We start from the raw sequence: 7,500 nt of genomic DNA on the forward strand, positions 1-7,500 counted from the left end.
CCCCAACCCTAACCCTAACCCTAACCCCAACCCCAACCCCAACCCACACCCTAACCCTAACCCTAACCCCGAGGTAGACCTGGTGTCCCAGGGCCCGGGGTAGACCTGGTGTCAGAGGGCCCCGGGGTAGACCTGGTGTCCCAGGGCCCGGGGTAGACCTGGTGTCCCGTTCCCCGGGGTAGACCTGGTGTCCGAGGGCCCTGGGTAGACCTGGTGTCCCAGGGCCCGGGGTAGACCTGGTGTCCCGGGGCCCGGGGTAGACCTGGTGTCCCGGGGCCCGGGGTAGACCTGGTGTCCGAGGGCCCTGGGTAGACCTGGTGTCGCGGGCCCCGGGGTAGACCTGGTTGTCCTAGAGCACTGGGTAGACCAGGTGTCGCGGGCCCCGGGGTAGACCTGGTGTCCCGTTCCCCGGGGTAGACCTGGTGTCAGAGGGCCCCGGGGTAGACCTGGTGTCCCAGGGCCCGGGGTAGACCTGGTGTCCCGTTCCCCGGGGTAGACCTGGTGTCCCGTTCCCCGGGGTAGACCTGGTGTCGCGGGCTCCGGGGTAGACCTGGTGTCCCAGGGCCCGGGGTAGACCTGGTGTCCCGTTCCCCGGGGTAGACCTGGTGTCCCGTTCCCCGGGGTAGACCTGGTGTCCCGTTCCCCGGGGTAGACCTGGTGTCCGAGGGCCCTGGGTAGACCTGGTGTCCCGTTCCCCGGGGTAGACCTGGTGTCCCGGGCCCCGGGGTAGACCTGGTGTCCCGTTCCCCGGGGTAGACCTGGTGTCAGAGGGCCCCGGGGTAGACCTGGTGTCCCAGGGCCCGGGGTAGACCTGGTGTCCCGTTCCCCGGGGTAGACCTGGTGTCCCGAGGGCCCTGGGTAGACCTGGTGTCCCGTTCCCCGGGGTAGACCTGGTGTCCCGTTCCCCGGGGTAGACCTGGTGTCAGAGGGCCCCGGGGTAGACCTGTTGTCCCAGGGCCCGGGGTAGACCTGGTGTCCCGGGCGCCAGGGTAGACCTGGTGTCCGAGGGCCCTGGGTAGACCTGGTGTCCGAGGGCCCTGGGTAGACCTGGTGTCCCAGGGCCCGGGGTAGACCTGGTGTCCCGGGGCCCGGGGTAGACCTGGTGTCCCAGGGCCCGGGGTAGACCTGGTGTCCCGTTCCCCGGGGTAGACCTGGTGTCCTGGGACCATGGGTAGACCTGGTGTCCCGTTCCCCGGGGTAGACCTGGTGTCCCGGGGCCCGGGGTAGACCTGGTGTCCCGGGCCCCGGGGTAGACCTGGTGTCCCGTTCCCCGGGGTAGACCTGGTGTCCCAGGGCCCGGGGTAGACCTGGTGTCCCGGGGCCCGGGGTAGACCTGGTGTCCCGTTCCCCGGGGTAGACCTGGTGTCGCGGGCCCCGGGGTAGACCTGTTGTCCTAGAGCACTGGGTAGACCAGGTGTCGCGGGCCCCGGGGTAGACCTGGTGTCCCGTTCCCCGAGGTAGACCTGGTGTCGCGGGCCCCGGGGTAGACCTGGTGTCCGGGGACCATGGGTAGACCTGGTGTCCCGGGCCCCGGGGTAGACCTGGTGTCCCGTTCCCCGGGGTAGACCTGGTGTCAGAGGGCCCCGGGGTAGACCTGTTGTCCCAGGGCCCGGGGTAGACCTGGTGTCCCGGGCGCCAGGATAGACCTGGTGTCCGAGGGCCCTGGGTAGACCTGGTGTCCGAGGGCCCTGGGTAGACCTGGTGTCCCAGGGCCCGGGGTAGACCTGGTGTCCCGGGGCCCGGGGTAGACCTGGTGTCCCAGGGCCCGGGGTAGACCTGGTGTCCCGTTCCCCGGGGTAGACCTGGTGTCCTGGGACCATGGGTAGACCTGGTGTCCCGTTCCCCGGGGTAGACCTGGTGTCCCGTTCCCCGGGGTAGACCTGGTGTCCCGGGCCCCGGGGTAGACCTGGTGTCCCGTTCCCCGGGGTAGACCTGGTGTCAGAGGGCCCCGGGGTAGACCTGTTGTCCCAGGGCCCGGGGTAGACCTGGTGTCCCGTTCCCCGGGGTAGACCTGGTGTCCGAGGGCCCTGGGTAGACCTGGTGTCCCGTTCCCCGGGGTAGACCTGGTGTCCCGGGCCCCGGGGTAGACCTGGTGTCCCAGGGCCCGGGGTAGACCTGGTGTCCCGTTCCCCGGGGTAGACCTGGTGTCCTGGGACCATGGGTAGACCTGGTGTCCCGTTCCCCGGGGTAGTCCCGTTCCCCGGGGTAGACCTGGTGTCCCGGGCCCCGGGGTAGACCTGGTGTCCCGTTCCCCGGGGTAGACCTGGTGTCAGAGGGCCCCGGGGTAGACCTGTTGTCCCAGGGCCCGGGGTAGACCTGGTGTCCCGTTCCCCGGGGTAGACCTGGTGTCCGAGGGCCCTGGGTAGACCTGGTGTCCCGTTCCCCGGGGTAGACCTGGTGTCCCGGGCCCCGGGGTAGACCTGGTGTCCCGTTCCCCGGGGTAGACCTGGTGTCAGAGGGCCCCGGGGTAGACCTGGTGTCCCAGGGCCCGGGGTAGACCTGGTGTCCCGTTCCCCGGGGTAGACCTGGTGTCCCGAGGGCCCTGGGTAGACCTGGTGTCCCGTTCCCCGGGGTAGACCTGGTGTCCCGTTCCCCGGGGTAGACCTGGTGTCAGAGGGCCCCGGGGTAGACCTGTTGTCCCAGGGCCCGGGGTAGACCTGGTGTCCCGGGCGCCAGGGTAGACCTGGTGTCCGAGGGCCCTGGGTAGACCTGGTGTCCCAGGGCCCGGGGTAGACCTGGTGTCAGAGGGCCCCGGGGTAGACCTGGTGTCCCAGGGCCCGGGGTAGACCTGGTGTCCCGTTCCCCGGGGTAGACCTGGTGTCCGAGGGCCCTGGGTAGACCTGGTGTCCCAGGGCCCGGGGTAGACCTGGTGTCCCGGGGCCCGGGGTAGACCTGGTGTCCCGGGGCCCGGGGTAGACCTGGTGTCCGAGGGCCCTGGGTAGACCTGGTGTCGCGGGCCCCGGGGTAGACCTGGTTGTCCTAGAGCACTGGGTAGACCAGGTGTCGCGGGCCCCGGGGTAGACCTGGTGTCCCGTTCCCCGGGGTAGACCTGGTGTCAGAGGGCCCCGGGGTAGACCTGGTGTCCCAGGGCCCGGGGTAGACCTGGTGTCCCGTTCCCCGGGGTAGACCTGGTGTCCCGTTCCCCGGGGTAGACCTGGTGTCGCGGGCTCCGGGGTAGACCTGGTGTCCCAGGGCCCGGGGTAGACCTGGTGTCCCGTTCCCCGGGGTAGACCTGGTGTCCGAGGGCCCTGGGTAGACCTGGTGTCCCAGGGCCCGGGGTAGACCTGGTGTCCCGTTCCCCGGGGTAGACCTGGTGTCCCAGGGCCCTGGGTAGACCTGGTGTCGCGGGCCCCGGGGTAGACCTGTTGTCCTAGAGCACTGGGTAGACCAGGTGTCCCGGGCCCCGGGGTAGACCTGGTGTCCCAGGGCCCGGGGTAGACCTGGTGTCCCGTTCCCCGGGGTAGACCTGGTGTCCTGGGACCATGGGTAGACCTGGTGTCGCGGGCCCCGGGGTAGACCTGGTGTCCCAGGACCATGGGTAGACCTGGTGTCCCAGGGCCCGGGGTAGACCTGGTGTCCCGTTCCCCGGGGTAGACCTGGTGTCCTGGGACCATGGGTAGACCTGGTGTCCCGGGCCCCGGGGTAGGCCCTGGGACACCAGGTCTACCCCGGAGCCCGGGACACCAGGTCTACCCCGGTCCCTGGGACACCAGGTCTACCCGGCGCTCGAGGACACCAGGTCTACCCCGGAGCCCGGGACACCAGGTCTACCCCGGCCCCCGGGACACCAGGTCTACCCCCGAGCCCGGGACACCAGGTCTACCCCGGCCCCTGGGACACCAGGTCTACCCCGGCCCCTGGGACACCAGGTCTACCCCGGCCCCCGGGACACCAGGTCTACCCCGGCCCCTGGGACACCAGGTCTACCCCGGCGCCTGGGACACCAGGTCTACCCCGGAGCCCGGGACACCAGGTCTACCCCGGCGCCCGGGACACCAGGTCTACCCAGGGCTCTAGGACAACAGGTCTACCTCGGCGCCCGGGATACCAGGTCTACCCAGGGCTCTAGGACAACAGGTCTACCCCGCTTCTGGCCCCTGGGACACCAGGTCTACCCCGTCTTGTGCCGAAGACACCAGGTCTACCCCGGAGCCCGGGACACCAGGTCTACCCCGGCGCCCGGGACACCAGGTCTACCCCGGAGCCCGGGACACCAGGTCTACCCCGGCCCCCGGGACACCAGGTCTACCCCGGAGCCCGGGACACCAGGTCTACCCCGGCCCCCGGGACACCAGGTCTACCCCGGAGCCCGGGACACCAGGTCTACCCCGGCCCCTGGGACACCAGGTCTACCCCGGCCATCGGGACACCAGGTCTACCCCGGCGCCCGGGACACCAGGTCTACCCCGGAGCCCGGGACACCAGGTCTACCCCGGCGCCTGGGACACCAGGTCTACCCCGGAGCCCCGGACACCAGGTCTACCCCGGCCCCCGGGACACCAGGTCTACCCCGGGCTCTAGGACAACAGGTCTACCCCGCTTCTGGCCGGAGACACCAGGTCTACCCCGTCTCGGGCCGGGGACACCAGGTCTACCCCGTCTCTGGCCGCGGACAGCCGGTCTACCCCGTCTCGGTCCGGGGACACCAGGTCTGCTGGCTCTCGGGCCGGGGACACCAGGTCTTCTCCGGATCTGGCGGGACACCAGGTCTACCCCGGTCCCTGGGACACCAGGTCTACCCCGGCGCCCGGGACACCAGGTCTACCCCGGAGCCCGGGACACCAGGTCTACCCCGGCGCCCGGGACACCAGGTCTACCCCGGAGCCCGGGACACCAGGTCTACCCCGGCGCCCGGGACACCAGGTCTACCCCGGCCCCCGGGACACCAGGTCTACCCCGGAGCCCGGGACACCAGGTCTACCCCCGGCCCCTGGGACACCAGGTCTACCCCGGCCATCGGGACACCAGGTCTACCCCGGCGCCCGGGACACCAGGTCTACCCCGGAGCCCCGGACACCAGGTCTACCCCGGCCCCCGGGACACCAGGTCTACCCCGGGCTCTAGGACAACAGGTCTACCCCGCTTCTGGCCGGAGACACCAGGTCTACCCCGTCTTGTGCCGCAGACACCAGGTCTACCCCGTCTCGGGCCGGGGAAACCAGGTCTACCCCGTCTCTGGCCGCGGACAGCCGGTCTACCCCGTCTCGGTCCGGGGACACCAGGTCTGCTGGCTCTCGGGCCGGGGACACCAGGTCTTCTCCGGATCTGGCGGGACACCAGGTCTACCCCGGTCCCTGGGACACCAGGTCTACCCCGGCGCCCGGGACACCAGGTCTACCCCGGAGCCCGGGACACCAGGTCTACCCCGGCGCCCGGGACACCAGGTCTACCCCGGAGCCCGGGACACCAGGTCTACCCCGGCGCCCGGGACACCAGGTCTACCCCGGAGCCCCGGACACCAGGTCTACCCCGGCCCCCGGGACACCAGGTCTACCCCGGAGACCCGGACACCAGGTCTACCCCGGCCCCCGGGACACCAGGTCTACCCCGGCGCCCGGGACACCAGGTCTACCCCGGAGCCCGGGACACCAGGTCTACCCCGGCGCCCGGGACACCAGGTCTACCCCGGAGCCCCGGACACCAGGTCTACCCCGGCCCCCGGGACACCAGGTCTACCCCGGAGCCCGGGACACCAGGTCTACCCCGGAGCCCCGGACACCAGGTCTACCCCGGCCCCCGGGACACCAGGTCTACCCCGGCGCCCGGGACACCAGGTCTACCCCGGAGCCCGGGACACCAGGTCTACCCCGGCGCCCGGGACACCAGGTCTACCCCGGAGCCCGGGACACCAGGTCTACCCCGGCGCCCGGGACACCAGGTCTACCCCGGAGCCCCGGACACCAGGTCTACCCCGGCCCCCGGGACACCAGGTCTACCCCGGAGACCCGGACACCAGGTCTACCCCGGCCCCCGGGACACCAGGTCTACCCCGGCGCCCGGGACACCAGGTCTACCCCGGAGCCCGGGACACCAGGTCTACCCCGGCGCCCGGGACACCAGGTCTACCCCGGAGCCCCGGACACCAGGTCTACCCCGGCCCCCGGGACACCAGGTCTACCCCGGGCTCTAGGACAACAGGTCTACCCCGCTTCTGGCCGGAGACACCAGGTCTACCCCGTCTTGTGCCGCAGACACCAGGTCTACCCCGTCTCGGGCCGGGGACACCAGGTCTACCCCGTCTCTGGCCGCGGACAGCCGGTCTACCCCGTCTCGGTCCGGGGACACCAGGTCTGCTGGCTCTCGGGCCGGGGACACCAGGTCTTCTCCGGATCTGGCGGGACACCAGGTCTACCCCGGTCCCTGGGACACCAGGTCTACCCCGGCGCCCGGGACACCAGGTCTACCCCGGAGCCCGGGACACCAGGTCTACCCCGGCGCCCGGGACACCAGGTCTACCCCGGAGCCCGGGACACCAGGTCTACCCCGGCGCCCGGGACACCAGGTCTACCCCGGAGCCCCGGACACCAGGTCTACCCCGGCCCCCGGGACACCAGGTCTACCCCGGAGACCCGGACACCAGGTCTACCCCGGCCCCCGGGACACCAGGTCTACCCCGGCGCCCGGGACACCAGGTCTACCCCGGAGCCCGGGACACCAGGTCTACCCCGGCGCCCGGGACACCAGGTCTACCCCGGAGCCCCGGACACCAGGTCTACCCCGGCCCCCGGGACACCAGGTCTACCCCGGAGCCCGGGACACCAGGTCTACCCCGGCCCCTGGGACACCAGGTCTACCTCGCGCCGGCGGGACTTAGTCAAATAGCGGCGGGTGCCGGGTAGACCTGTTGTCTCGGCCGGCTGCGGAAGTTCACCAAGGGGTCGCTGTTGTCGGCTGCCTCCGGCTGCCTCATCGTAGGCTGCGGCCTGAGGCGGCGCCCCTTCCCGGTCGATCTCCATCGGTCCTCTTGGAGGCCTCGGCGGCTTGGGACTTATCTGCCCGTATTATGGGAGCGAGGTGACGGGCCGCATCCCCGTAGGTTGGCTGAGGCTGTGCCTACGTTTAAGGCGGAGAGGAGCAGCCGCACTCAGGTGGCCGGCAAAGGGAAAAAGCCAGTGTTCCGCCTAGCCGGGGCGAGTCTCCTTGTGGCTCGGCTCCGGCTCCCGTCCCTCCCGGGGAAGTTGGCACAGTGAGAGTGAGGCCGAGAGAGAAGGGCTGAGAAAAGACGGACCGGATCCCCCCGAGAGACCGAGAGAGAAGGGCTGCGAGCGGAGGGGCCGGTTCCCCCGGGAGGCCGAGAGAGAGAGAGAGAGAAGGGGCCGGATTCCCCCCGGGATGCCGAGAGAGAAGGGCTGCCGAGCGGAGGGGCCGGATTCCCCCCGGGATGCCGAGAGAGAAGGGCTGCCGAGCGGAGGGGCCCGGTTTCCCCCGGGATGCCGAGAGAGAAGGGCTGCCAGCGGGGAGGGGCCGGTTTCCCCCGGGATGCCGAGAGAGAAGGGCTGC

Source organism: Zonotrichia albicollis, unplaced genomic scaffold, assembly GCF_047830755.1.
Source record: "Zonotrichia albicollis isolate bZonAlb1 unplaced genomic scaffold, bZonAlb1.hap1 Scaffold_142, whole genome shotgun sequence".
Taxonomy (NCBI): domain Eukaryota; kingdom Metazoa; phylum Chordata; class Aves; order Passeriformes; family Passerellidae; genus Zonotrichia; species Zonotrichia albicollis.